Source organism: Conger conger, chromosome 11 (genome assembly GCF_963514075.1).
Source record: "Conger conger chromosome 11, fConCon1.1, whole genome shotgun sequence".
Classification (NCBI taxonomy): domain Eukaryota; kingdom Metazoa; phylum Chordata; class Actinopteri; order Anguilliformes; family Congridae; genus Conger; species Conger conger.
The window spans coordinates 5,693,434-5,708,200 of NC_083770.1; the positions used below are offsets into that span (position 1 = coordinate 5,693,434).

The 14,767-nt window shown below is 39.1% G+C and overlaps 1 long non-coding RNA gene across 2 annotated transcripts in view; it reads left to right on the forward strand.

Moving 5' to 3' along the window:
• Positions 1 to 14,478: 14,478 nt before the first annotated feature.
• The window catches only part of LOC133140052 (uncharacterized), a 3,307-nt gene continuing 3,018 nt past the window's right edge, over positions 14,479 to 14,767 (forward strand). The window contains exons 1-2 of one of the 2 annotated variants that reach the window (XR_009709981.1): positions 14,479 to 14,557; positions 14,652 to 14,745. This is a non-coding gene — a long non-coding RNA (uncharacterized LOC133140052). Of the gene's footprint in view, positions 14,558 to 14,595; positions 14,746 to 14,767 lie in introns of those variants that run through there. The other variant, XR_009709980.1, reaches the window with a different exon arrangement.

Here is a 14,767-nt window from a genome sequence, read left to right on the forward strand (position 1 = left end):
CAAGTGACAACCTCAGAACCTTAAGGATTTGGAGAGGATCTGCAAAGAGGAGTGGACCAAAATCCCTCCCAAGATCTGTGCAAACCTGGTGAAAAACTACAATAAACGTCTGACCTCTGTGCTTGCCAACAAAGGTTTCTCCACCAAGTATTAAGTCCTATTGTTCTATGAATCAAATACTTATTTCATGTGAAAATATGATATAAAATGTATATGATGTTGTTATTGTGGATTATTTTGTGATATTCTGTCACTCAATATTAAAATGTATTTATGATTAAAATTCTACACAGTTCCATTCTTTGTAAGTGGGCAAACCTACAAAATCAGCAAGCGATCAAATAATTATTGCTCCCACTGTAGATGTAAACAACCTTTTTTCTAGTCTATTTTTACCGTACATTTCAGTGACTTAAAGTAATTGACAAAGTTATTAATGAAAACCGAAAAGGAGGGAGAGGTACCGTTCCACTTACAAGAATGTATGTGATATTTTCCCAGAATAATTACAAGGTTAACAATATCTGAAATACTTGCATCCAAGTTGTCCTTAAAATATATTATATCAAATTAAGTAAATTAATGTATCCATTATCCATTTTCAAAGACAGCCAATTTTGGATAGCAGACCAAAATAATTTACTGTAAGGACAATTGAAAAATAGGTGGTCAATAGTTTCAGCCTCTTTCAGAAGATACAAGGGCCCACTTCAAATTTAAACCTTTTGCGTAGAAAATCTCTAACAGGGTATATTGCTGATGCAATTTTAAAACGGGTTTCTTTGACTTTAGGAGCAATAGGAAATGATAAGTAAACTGAAAAGGCCTGTCTCCTTAAAGGGACCTCTATATTATCCTTTACATCGCAAGAGTTGAAGTCTCCATAAACAATTTGTTTGAATATTAGACTAATTATTCTGTTGTCACATTTTTTATCCATCAGATTCACTTCACCTACTTCAAGGGAAAGTAGAGAAGGGACTGTAAAAGATTATTGTATGCTGTTTTGTATCATATGACATAAAGGAATGGGAATTGCTTCACAGATTTTGTCATATCCCTTTCTTGAAATAGTAATTTTATATTTTCTGATAAAATCTTCAGAGGATAGTAAGTGACCATCTGGATTCAATAAATCATATATAAATCTTACACCCTTGTTATACCAATCAGCTTTAAAAATGGATTTCCTATTCATGGTAATAGCCCTGTTGTTCCACAGTAAAGAATTGTGTGGTGAAAAATTGTCTACTTCCATAGAATGCCTGTGGAAATCAGATAGCTTAACAGGAATTTTAGATACCTCAAAGTCACATTTAAGCAAAAAATGTATCCCCCCGCTTTATGAAATATATTGTTGGGATGTGGTACCAGATAGAATGATGATGACAAAGACACTCTTTCAACCATTTGACTCTGAAAGCCGCAATTACAGATTCAAATTCTATGGCTCTTAAACCTCCATTAGCATAATCAACCAATTGTGATTTGCATAGGTAATGAGTTTTGTTTTTCCATATAAATTTAAATATGAGAGTTAGATGACTTTATGACTTTCGATGAAGTATACAAAGAATGGCATGAGTAGATCAGTCTTGATAACCCTTCAGCTTTGGACAGGAGAATTCGACCCAGTATGGATAAGTCCCATGTGAGACAATGATTTAGTCTTCTGAACAGCTTTCAATCTGTGCATAACATTCAATTCTTCTCTGTTATGGATATTTTTTGTTATTATTAAACCAAGGTATTTTATCTCCTCTTTAACTGGGATATTAGCTACGATGCTTGGACCACTATTATGAACAGCCAAAAGTTCACATTTATTAAGTCAAGCCAGATGCTTTTGAGAAAAGACAAGATTTATCAATTGCTTTTGAAACCATGTCTTTGTTTTTAAAAAACAGTGCTGTATCATCAGCAAATTGGCTAATTATAAATTCCTTCCCCAGTATTTCAATACCTTCAATACCTGGGGAAGTTTTAAGGTAAATTGCAAACAGTTCTGCAACTAAAATAAATAATAAAGGGCGAATTGGACATCCCTGCCTAATACCCCTTTTCATTGGGAATCTTGATGAAAAGCCATGGCTGAGAGATATACTACTATTTATGTCATCATAGAGCATTTCAATAACTTTACAGAAGCTTGTTCCAAAACCAAACATTTCTAAGGTTCTTAGCAAAAAGGGGGGTTCTAAAGTGTCATAGGCTTTAAAGAAATCTAAAAATAAAATGAAGCTATCATGTGGGATCAGATAGTTATAATCAAGTATATGTAAGACTAATCGTGTGTGATTATGAATATATCTCCTTTGATAAATGCAGACTGCGTTTTGTCAGTTACCTTATTTATCCCTTTCTTAAGCCTATTAGCATAAACATGAGCTAACAGTTTGTAATCGCTGCAAAGCAGTGTGACAGGTCTGCTATTATCTAAAGATAAATTATCTTAATTGATTTTGGAATAAGATAAATTATGCCTTGTTTTATAGTTGGAGACAAAGTGCCATTGAAAATGCACTCTTTAAATTAGGCCTCTAATTTCTGTCCAGAAGTGATTATAGAATTTGTTTGTTAGACCATCTTGGCCTGGTGACTTCCCATTATGCATGTGTAAAATGGCGGTGTCTAGTTCTATGGTAATTTCAGCATCAGATAAAATTCTGAAATTATCATATATTTCTATAGTCTTGTCCTTTAACAAACCTAGGAAATGTTCAGTTCTTCATTAGAGTACTTAAAGCTATAAAGAGTTTTATAAAAACATAGATATGGTTATCAATTATATTCTGATCTTCTCTCAAAAGATTATTTATATACAATTTGTTAATCACCTTTTTGGCCTGTCTGCTTTTTTCTAAATGAAAGAAATAAGATGAATTATTTTCTCCATCTTCGATCCGTCTTGCCCTTGAGTAGATGAATGCACCCTTTGCCTTTTCTGTGTAAAAGTCATCTAACTTTGACTGTAACTGTTGGAGTTCAATATTATTCTCATCGCTCAGGTGAGTTTGGCTGCATAAGTAACTTATTCTGGATATAATATCTAATTGTTGTTTTCTTCTGGAATTAGCTATTTTTTTGCCTACTTGAATGCCAATTTTTCTAATATTATATTTAAGCCACTCCCACCTGTTCTTAGGGGATAGGTCACCTTGTAGCTTGACCTCACTTATCAAAGATAAGATAGTGTTACAAAATTAATTACTTTTCAGTAGGTTACTGTTGAATTTCCAGTGGAATAGTCTAGGTTGTGTTAGACTGTCATGAGTTGAAATAGAAAGAGAAATAACACAATGGTCAGTGCAGGGAGAGGACATATATCACAATTTGAGGACAGATCTACTAAGTTACTTGTTAGTAACCAAAAATCTAATCTAGAACAATGAGACCTGTTACTCCATGCGTATTGCTTTTTCTGTTGATTAAGTTTACGCCATATATCAATGCGATAAAGAGATTTGGAAAAATCAGATATCAGAGATGTGAAATGTGAATGAGATGTGAAATGTGTAGGAAGTTTGTCTTGCCACTCATCAGGGACAGCGTTAAAGTCACCTGCGACAATAACTTTTTCTGTCGAATATACGTTCTTCCAATCATCAAATCATTGTACCTGAATTAGAAAACAATCTCTTATTTTTGGTCCGGTTATTGAAACCATATATATTTACTAAAATATACTTGCAGTCGTTGACTACAATAATAACCATAAGCCAGTGACCCTTTGTATCGCTCTTATGGTCAATAACCTTGCCATCCATCCGATTAAATAAAATAGCCACACCTGCTGAATGTGATGTTCTGTGGGAGATAAATATGACACCACTGTCCCATTGGGATTTTCAAAAACGAAAATCAATATCGGTAGAATGCGTCTCTTGAAGAAAAAAACAGTTAGCCCTTGGTTGTTCCTTACAAAAAAGAAAATTTGTCTAACGCTTAGTGCTATTCTTTAAACCTCTAACATTTAACGATAACAAAGAAAATGTCATGCTTGAATATGACGACTTGAATGTGTTCAGAACTCGACGCAGCATCAAAGTAAACAATAACTTTCCGTTATCACGTTATATCATATTAAACAAACAGTCAAACACTTAAACCTTGTTCAGATGACAATAAATAGGCCCAATGAGAATCAAAATAGCACATTTATGCATAAAAAGTTAAAAATACAGATATAATAGGCCCAAGTTACAAAAGCTCAGCGTATATCGCCTTTCATTTGACCTAAAGTGTTGTTGTCATGTAGGCCGAGGCATCGTTCCATAACATAAGATTTTTTTGAATATAGCAAAACGTAGGCCTAGGCTATAGGCCTACCTCGGGCACTTTAGGCAAGGAGACAAAATGGTGCATTTCTTCAGTCTGATTCGCAGATGTTCATGCTTGCACCTCATTTGTGTGTACCATAAAGCCAATCATCAAATCGGTATGGAACAGTTGGGATAGCAAACAATAACACTGAAGACATTGCCTATGGAAAGTAAACATAAAAGCAGAAGTAAATGAGCGCAATCACACGCATGAATAATATGGCAAGCGATCCATGTTATAGGCCACTGATAGTAGTGTAGGGGAAACACTGTTTCGCACGACAATATGGGCAACAGTTTATTTTGTTTGTTTCAACATAATTATTTTGAACTAATTGACTCATTTCCCACACAGAACAGTAAAGAACATTCTAACCTCCGTTGGCACCCCATGTGATCAGAACATGAAAAAAAATATTGTCATTATTTGTGCCGTAAAAATAATAATTTGAGCCTGTATGGTTATTCATATATTTCACATTATATTTTATGAGCTGTGACGTCATTTTCAAACGCTGCACACAAGAACGAGACTACTGATGGGGTGGAAAATTACGTCACTTGTGAGACAGTCTAATATCTGAAGAATAAAAATAGCACATTTGTTTCTTTCAACGGCACAAATGAGCACAAGCGTAGAACAAACGACCGAGACTACTTTGGAGCGATTTTGAGTTACTTGGGGTGGAAAATGACATCACAGCTCATAAAATATAATGTGAAATATATCAATAACCATTCCCCGGCACAAATTATTATTTTTACGGCACAAATCGGCACAAACGCAGCACAAGCTAATGACAATATCTTTATTTGGCAACTTCACGGAGGTAACATTCTAGCAGCGTCGCCACGCGGATGCAGCCTCTGTGGGGGAAACGCTGGAATAAACATCATTTTCTAGTGTCGCGGTTTTGTTTTGCTAAGAGTGAATTAATTGAGGTATATTATAGGCACATTGAGAAAAACTCCACTATTTGGGGTGCGCTTTAAAACTCTTCTCGCACAGTCTCTCTTCTCAGAGAAGGCACAGCTTTCGTGGAAACAATGTAAATTTCACCCAGCTCATATGCCAGGTCAGTGATAAAGTCTCCCCTACTCTCTGTCTTAAGCAACCAGGCTGATGTTGTAAAAAAGAAACAGCACCCAGTTAAAGTGTGAAAGTTAAAACCGCTTTTATTGTGTAGGCTACAGTCAGCTTATTCCGGGTTTTACCCTGTGCAGTTATTCGGAGTCATGAAAGTAATCTTCATTGGAACAGAAAGAAAATTGGATATCGTTTTTATCGGCGGACAAGTTTTAAAGAAGAGAAGAACATACGGAGTGATGCAGGTGTAAGTTCACGTTATTATAATTTAGTAGCGCTTATTATACTTACGTTCGCGCATAGCTAGCTATTTTCAAGCCGCACTGCACTGTCTGGCTTATAGAAGCGGATCTAATCGCTTGAGGTTAGATAGATAGCGTTTTTGTTCTGCATGTTGTTGATGGTCGGGTGCATGCAAAATTGCAAACCCAATACTTTTGTGGATAACCAACTTGAATTTGGCCTTTCTATAGTGTAAAAAGGGCTGTGACAATGACATCGTCACCACTTTGCGTTCATTTGTGTAGTCTATGCTCTTCCTTCAACGAAGAAGAACGTGGAGGACCGACAGGAAAAACAACGGGACTCGGCTAGACTTTTCTCATTTGTTTACACACAATGGGCCTCATTTATCAATATTTTCGTAAATCTGTGTGTACATTTATGTAACTAACAAATTCTGATTGATTTAGCAAATGCCTATATCCACGTGTGTATGTTGATTAAAACCAATCAATTGTAAACAGAAACTGTGCGCCAAACTGGTGCCTCTAAAATACCTTATGAGGAATTCAATTTCAGGCAATTTAAAGAGATGGCCGGGGAAAGATGAAAGACACTCAATCTGTCTTTTGAAATTTTGTAAAGCATACTAACATGGAAACATAATGTAGCTAATTGCCTTACTTTTGTTTATATTGGCTACGTATACTGCGTATGTGCCACATAGGACAGGAATAAAAAGGGATGGAGCTGGTGGAAAATGTTGTGCGGTGTCCTAGGTGCTGTATACACACCGGAGCCGTGCTGCGTGCGGAGTAAAATGGGGCTAAGCAGTGGAATGTCAGGGCCGGGGAAGACTCAAGCTTGGCAAGATATTGCTGTTTTATTTTATCTTGACTACAGTAGCCTAAACACAGGTTTCACATCTATGACTCATTATTACTCAACTACAATCATGTGGCAAGTTAGCTTGCAAAGTTATACCTTCACCTATTTCTATGACTTTTAGGGAAATTTTGTTAACAGTTTTTGTTGGCCAACAGGTGCGAGAAATATCGCAACTTGAACTTACCAGAGGGCAGTGTTGACTGGAATGGTTAAGTGTCCATATTCTAATACAGTGTGGATGCATCATGATGCATCATGTTTATTGAGATTAGATTGTAATGTCTCACGTGTTATAACCATATTTGTGCTTGTTATACATGTATATAATGCTACCAGGTTAGATAATTATCCATTTCATAACCACATCTTCAACTGAAAGTGTGTGCTAACTGTGTGGCAGTGATAAATAAAGTGTTGAATTCAGTGGCATCTTCTTGTGTTTCTAACCGGACACGTTGCAGTGGGACAGCATGTCTAACCACTTTTAAGAGATAGTGGTGATGTCCTTAAGACACTACAACATTTTTTATGTAAACATCCACAGGACAATATGGCTTTAAAACAGAGAAAATGATCATGAAAAAAATCAAATGGAAAATAAGAAATGACAGATTCAATAGTTGGGGCCGTATTGATGCTGATTGAATCATAATCATATCATATTATTCTTATCTGAATAATGACTATTTAAATTTCTTGCATGTCTTGTTTCTGCTTAAACTAGAGCTAGGGCTACTATGTATAACATCGCCATGCTCTACCTCGATGTGGCCAATAATATGTTGGCCGGTCTCCCATTGCACAAGATGTGGCTTTAGACGATCTCACACTCCTTAGTGGAAATGTCTGTGTCTCGCGATTTGAACAGACATCTTCTGCGATCACCCTAATGAACTGGGCACAGGCAGTTTCATTGCTGTAGGTCGGGTTTACATTTAATCTGTTCCTTGATGATCTGGGACTTAAACTTAGTAAAAGGTAGCTCTTCTTTGGCTCTATTATAAGCAGTGTTAAATTGTTTTATCATTTCTGGCGCTGTGGGGAGGGGGGCTCCTCTGCCAGCCACACACCTGTCACGCCCAGGACGTTTTTCTTGGAGACATTGTGCTTTATTAGCATTTCAATTCGGAACGTTGATGCTCCGACAGCAAAAGCACTGTTCCCAGCCATGCTTTGTTCCCAGCCATGAGTTGCTTTGCACTCTTTGCAATAAATGCAATGCATAATGCATACATTTTATCATGTCTGAGCCACAGAAATTGGACAGAGTATATTTTGGAATTTTTGTATGTCGTCTGCTCTGGCTCGGAGTCAGATGAGGATTAGGCATCTTCCCGGTGACAGGGGAGACAGGTGGTGGAGCGGTTACCTCCACCGATGATGTTGGGTCTGGGCTGGGCCTTTCAGGGCCGGGGACAGGTTTAATTTGAAATGACCTGGCAGCGCAGGTCATTTCTGATTGGGCGAGTTTACGTGCATTGTATTCCAGGCGGCATTTTTAAATGCCTGCTACAGAGCTTGTTTTGTTTGTTGTATCACCATGGAGACATGCCTGTCTGCGTGCTCTAGTTTGGCGTAGCCTAGCCCTTCTAGCATTTCGGACACTTTCTAATCGTGTTGATTCACGCATCCGTTGTGCAAACCAAGAAATCGCGAGCAGCACCAGCGTAACCTGGACGTCCTCCATGCTTAGAAACGGCGCCGACCTCAGCTGTGGCTTTTTATATGACGCCATCATTGTTCTTGGATAGTCTTCTGCTTTACCGCCATCTACTGCATTACCGCCATCTACTGGCCTGGAGTGGAACGTTTTCACTTTTTTTCTTCAGACTAATTTGCGTAAACTCCCCGGGGTCTTTAGCCCCCGGTGGAAATGCAGGCTGAAGGAACCTTTTGTTCAATCCGTACTTGTTCCTGGGAGTTAAATTCCCAGGAACTCCCGGTCGAAATGAAGCTATAGATAGCATGTGAAATTGTGGGATGTGTTTTTTATTGTAGATGGAGGTTGCATATTTGACAAAAACTTCAATCAGTGGGCCTCAATCAATATATTAGTATAGTAGCATATATTGGTATTGAAGATGTTATTTTATGTTTGCATTGTGATTATTGTATTTATTTTTTTACAATCTTTTCGACCTGTTGCAGCCTGAGGAAAGCACGTTACAGTTTTATTCATGCAGGTATTCAAGGGTTGTGTGTGTATGAGTGTGCGCGGGGGCAGTATGTGGGTGGGGTGGGGCTTACATGTGTATGTGTGGTGGGGGTATGTGAGTGTGTATGTTACTGTGTGTGGGGGGGTATGTGTGTGGGTGTGGGTATGTATATGTGAGTGTGTGTGTGTCAAGGGGTATGTGGGTATGTGTATGTGAGTGTTTGCGTGTATGTTTCTGTGTGTGCATGTATGTGAGTGTGTGCGTGTATGTTACTGTGTGTGGGGGGGTATGTGTGTGGGTGTGGGTGGGTGTATGTGAGTGTGTGTGTGTCAAGGGGTATGTGGGTATGTGTATGTGAGTGTGTGCATGCTACTGTGTGTGGGGGGGTCTGTGTGTGGGTGTGGGTATGTGTATGTGAGTGTATGAGTGTGCGTGTATGTTTCTGTGTGTGGGTGGGGGGATGTATATGCGTGTTTGTGTGTGTGTGTTTGTGTGTATATATACAGTCAGGCCCAGAATTATTGGCATTATTGGCTGTATAAAATGAACAACACAGATAATGAGCTATATTTTATGTCCAAACATATGGGAAAACTATATACTTTTATCCTAATACAGTTATTCTATTTTTTATTTTCTTTTTATTGAGTAATACTATTTTATATTAAAAATGTAGGTGTCAAAATGATTGGCATCCCTAAAGATTATTTTAAATAAAATCAAAACAAATAAATTTGTTACCCCGTCTTGGGGTAACAAAGTCTCAAAATCAACCATAAGACGCCACCTCCATACCAACAGGCTCTTTGGAAGGGTTGCACGAAGACAGCCCTTACTGAGAGCAACCAACAAATTCAAGCGTCTGGAGTTTGCGAAACATCATTGGAACTATGACTGGAACAGGGTGCTGTGGTCAGATGAGACCAAAATTGAACTCTTTGGCCATGTACACCATTGGCATGTTTGCATCAAAAAAGGGATGCATACAAGGAAAAGCACCTAATACCTACCGTCAAATATGGTGGTGGATCATTGATGCTTTGGGGCTGTTTTGCTGCCAGTGGTCCAGGGGCTCTTGTTAAGATCAATGGCATAATGAATTCCACCAAGTACCAGGACATTTTAGCCAAAAACCTGGTTGCCTCTGCCAGGAAGCTGAGACTTGGCCGTAGGTGGACCTTCCAACAAGTCAATGACCCCAAACATACTTCAAAATCAACACAGAAAAGAAAATGAATGTTTTGCAATGGTCATCTCAGTCTCCAGACTTAAACCCTATGGAAAACATGTGGTCTGAATTGAAGAGGGCAGTCCATAAGCGCAAACCTAAGGATATGAAGGATCTTGAAAGGTTCTGCATGGAGGAATGGTCCAAGATCCCTCCAAATTAAATTACATTATTGGCATTTGGCAGATGCTATTATCCAGAGCGACAAACAGTTGATCAGAAGCAGGAGACAATCCTCCCCTGGAGCAATGCAGGGTTAAAGGCCTCACACAAGGGCCCAACGGCTGTGTGGATCTTATTGTGGCTACACCGGGAATAGAACCACCAACCTTGCGTGTCCCAGTCATTTACCTTAACCACTATGCTACAGGCCGCACAAATGTGTTCTCCAACCTTATTAAACATGATAGAAATAGGCTCAGTGCCATTATCCCTGCCAGGGGAGGCTGCACCAAGTACTAAAAACAGGGGTGCCAGTGATTGTGAAACCTTTTTTTTTTTGGAAAGAAATTCAGAATTTGAAAAATGTGTAATTTTGGTCGATTCCACTGCATCATTAATAAAGTAAAATATTTTCCACTTGTTGGAAAATTACAATATATCTGAGTAATGGTATTATTTGTTTCATACAGTCTTTTTTGCTCATTGTCATCAAGGGTGCCAATAATTCTGGACCTGACTGTATGTGTGTAGGTGGTATCTGTATGTGAATGTACACTTTGAGGTATTTATTAGACTTATTTTTTAGACTTCTACTGCTGTAGCCTATCCACTTAGTGTTACAGTAACAAGGCGTTTCTGTCTGCAGCACTGCGGCTCACTTTTTTTTTTGGTGTACTATTCTTTGAAAACTCTAGAGACTAGTGTGTGTGAAAATCCCCGGAGATCAGCAATTTCTGAGATACTCAAACCTCTCTATCTGCCACCAATAGTCAAAGTCACTTATATCAATCATTTTATATATCAATCATTTTATATAATTTTTTCCACATTCTGATGGTTGATGTGAACATTAACTGAAGCTCCTAACCCGTATCTACATGATTGTATGCATTGCACTGGTGCCACACAATTGGCTAATTACATAATCACATGAATAAGTAGGTTTAGTAAAGTAAAAATGTTCAGAATAAAGTGCTTGGTTAGTGTGTGTGTTAGTGTAGTGTGTGTGTGGGGTGGTGGGGGTATGTGTATGTGAGTATGTGTGTTTGTCAGGGGGTATGTGTGTGTGTGTGTGTGTGTGTGTGTGTGTGTGCATGTGTTGGGGGTATGTGAGTGTGAGTGTTAGTGTATGTATATGTGTGTGTGTGTGTGTGTGTGAGAGAGAGAGAGAGAGTGTGCATAGGGTGTGTGTGTGTGTGTGTGTGTGTGTGTGTGTGTGTGTGTGTGAGAGAGAGAGAGAGAGAGTGTGCATAGGGTGTGTGTGTGTGTGAGAGTCGGGGGGAGTGCAGGGTTGGGAACAAAACAATACGATCATGATCCGGGTGATTCTGCGATACGCCATATTTTGTAAGAAAATTATTTACCATACATTATGTTATCTGTCACTGAAGAACAATTTGTATTTATTTTTTTAAACAGGAATCAACCGTATACTCTTATACTGTTTACCTGCATTTTTAAGCGGTGTCAGTTTCACGTATTTTTAGACAACTGAAAACAAAGTGCATCGAGTTTGCCTCTATTCTCATTCAATACAGTTCTTTTTTGGGGCAGAAGGCATGTTGCTAAATGTTCATAAAGTAAAACATTCACTGGCAAAAACAGCTACGTGTCAAGCCCTTTACTTCATTATACCATTACCAGAAATCATATCGAACCATCTTGAACTGAAAGTACTCCATTTGATATAAATAATATTAAACCTATTAAATTTAACAATGGTTTTCTCGGCAGTTATTTCATTAACACATGTAGGAACTGAATGCAAACCCGTTTGAAAGCAACAGATTTCCTTTCTGACGTATCATTCCACAGAACTACAGTTCACAGTGCTTAAAGTGGGCTGGTACTTGATTTCTTCCCAGGTCGGCCACCGTTACTACTTATTTCATACCAACGCTCGTACACAAGCTATAGTTAGTTACCACAATAATACAATTTCAGTTTTAGGCTGACTATTTCGACTTGCAAAGATTACTACTAAAATAAAGGGAAGTTCTTATTGCTGTGTTGGGTATTAGAATCTGACAAGAGCTGACACCTTCCGATACATTTACGGAATTTAGAATTGTGAGTGAAGCGAACTGTTTGTAAATCTGTAATTAAGCGTAACGAACGGTTTGTAAAACTCTAATTAAGCATAGCCAACTGACATAGCTAAATGATCTGCGTCAGATTTGTATGATGAATACTGTTCCTATCGGGACATATAAAAGTTTATTTGAGAAGTAAAATGATGAGTTGGCGACCGGTCAGGTTTTAGCCTTCCTTGTTGTGAATGACGTAAATAGAGCATTCCCAAACCTTGCAACATTGTTTCGCATTTATTTCACAATTCCTGTGAGCAGTGCGCTAGCAGAGCGCTCCTTCAGCAGGCTAAAGCTATTGACATCATACCTGCCCTCGACAATGACCGAGGAGCGTCTTTCTCAGCTTGCACTTGTCTTTATCGGGGGAATAAGTATATTGAATATTTGTAGGCGTGATGCATGTATGGGAGGCTATTATGGATGTTAAATTAAACTAGAGATGTGCATTGCCTCAAGAAAATGCGAAGTGTGATCGGTGGAGTCGGCGGTAAATCGGTGGAATATTGCTGGTACAGCAAATACAATGGTATTTAAATATTTCCAAGCTGGTGTACAGGTGACCACTGAGTGTATTTGAGCTGTGCTAGAGGGCAGAGGCTATTGTGACATCACAGGCTATTGTTAAATCATAGGCTATTGTGAAGTCAAATCGGTGGACTACAGATGAAATCATAATGTTTGTAAACAAAGTTCGCCAAGATACTTCCGGGTGGCCAAGCGAACCAGAGCTGTGTAATGTGTAAAATAAATGTATCTTTTATGTAATGCTTTGTAAACTAGTTCACGTTATCTTAATATGACGTTACAGGTCACCAACAACGTAACGTTTTTGCATCCGATCGATTGCATTTATGGTAATTTCGCAAACACATGCGTGATGTGTTCAATTAAATTCATTAAATTAATGTAACCGATAGAATATGTTTTACAAAATGTAATGTGTAGTGTGCATATTATGTTACTACTTAACAGAAACATTATTAAAGAGTTCAATTAATTCATCTTTGACTATGAATTGGCAAACATGCTCTAAATTTGATGTGTGCTTAATTGTGATTTTTACCAATAGGGTATTTTATTGTTTCAAAAAACCTGAGACTCAGGTCCTAAATTAATGTGTAGAATATGAATAATGAAATATCATATTGGAATGGTTTTTGGTTCAGTCAGGCCCCAGTCAGCCTCACAGACATTCCCACAGAGAGCCCCAATGCCAGCCTCACAGAGAGCCCCAATGCCAGCCCCACAGAGAGCCCCAATGCCAGCCTCACGGAGAGCCCCAATGCCAGCCTCACAGAGAGCCCCAATGCCAGCCCCACAGAGAGCCCCAACGCCAGCCTCACAGAGAGCCCCAATGCCAGCCTCACAGAGAGCCCCAATGCCAGCCCCACAGAGAGCCCCAGTGCCAGCCTCACAGAGAGCCCCAGTGCCAGCCTCACAGACATTCCCACAGAGAGCCCCAATGCCAGCCTCACAGACAGGCCCACAGAGAGCCCCAAAGCCTCACAGAGAGCCCCAAAGCCTCACAGAGAGCCCCAATGCCAGCCTCACAGAGAGCCCCAATGCCAGCCTCACAGAGAGCCCCAATGCCAGCCTCACAGACATTCCCACAGAGAGCCCCAATGCCAGCCTCACAGACAGGCCCACAGAGAGCCCCAAAGCCTCACAGAGAGCCCCAAAGCCTCACAGAGAGCCCCAATGCCAGCCTCACAGAGAGCCCCAATGCCAGCCTCACAGAGAGCCCCAATGCCAGCCTCACAGAGAGCCCCAATGCCAGCCCCACAGAGAGCCTCCATGCAGCCTCACAGAGAGCCTCCATGCTGTGCAGAGATAGAGGAGGAAGAAGCCCATGCCCTAATAAACAAATCACTTTAAATTGACGCAACATCAGTTCCCACCTTCCGAGAGGAACTTAGCAGAGCAGTGGTGTCTCTTCACACGGACAGGATGACTGACTATATAAACCTAATAGTTTAATTTGTATATAGTCATATTAAAGTTATTGTTCAATATCATTAAAGTGAAACGTGTATCTTTTATGTAACACTTTGTAAAATACTTTGTTTATTCAAGTAAATTATCATTATCATTACGATTGATTTATTACCATATTTTCTTCTTTCTTTCTGAACAAATTTCTGTTTAATGGCACGACAAGATTAAATGTAATGTGATGTCAAATTGACTTGATTTCGGTATGTTTAAACTTAACAAAATGCTTGAGAATAAAGACTTTTATTGCGGATTAATTTAACATTAAAATGCACCCAAAGCCTCCAAATCGTGTCAGAGAAAAGAGGCCACAGCTCTGTGTGACACACACAGCTCTGTTAGTTTATATGAATGTGCTGTAAGGTGTGTGACACACACAGCTCTGTTAGTTTATGTGAATGTGCTGTAAGGTGTGTGACGCACACAGCTCTGTTAGTTTATATGAATGTGCTGTAAGGTGTGTGACACACACCGCTCTGTTAGTTTATATGAGTGTGCTGTAAGGTGTGTGACACACACAGCTCTGTTAGTTTATGTGAATGTGCTGTAAGGTGTGTGACACACACAGCTCTGTTAGTTTATGTGAATGTGCTGTAAGGTGTGTGACACACACAGCTCTG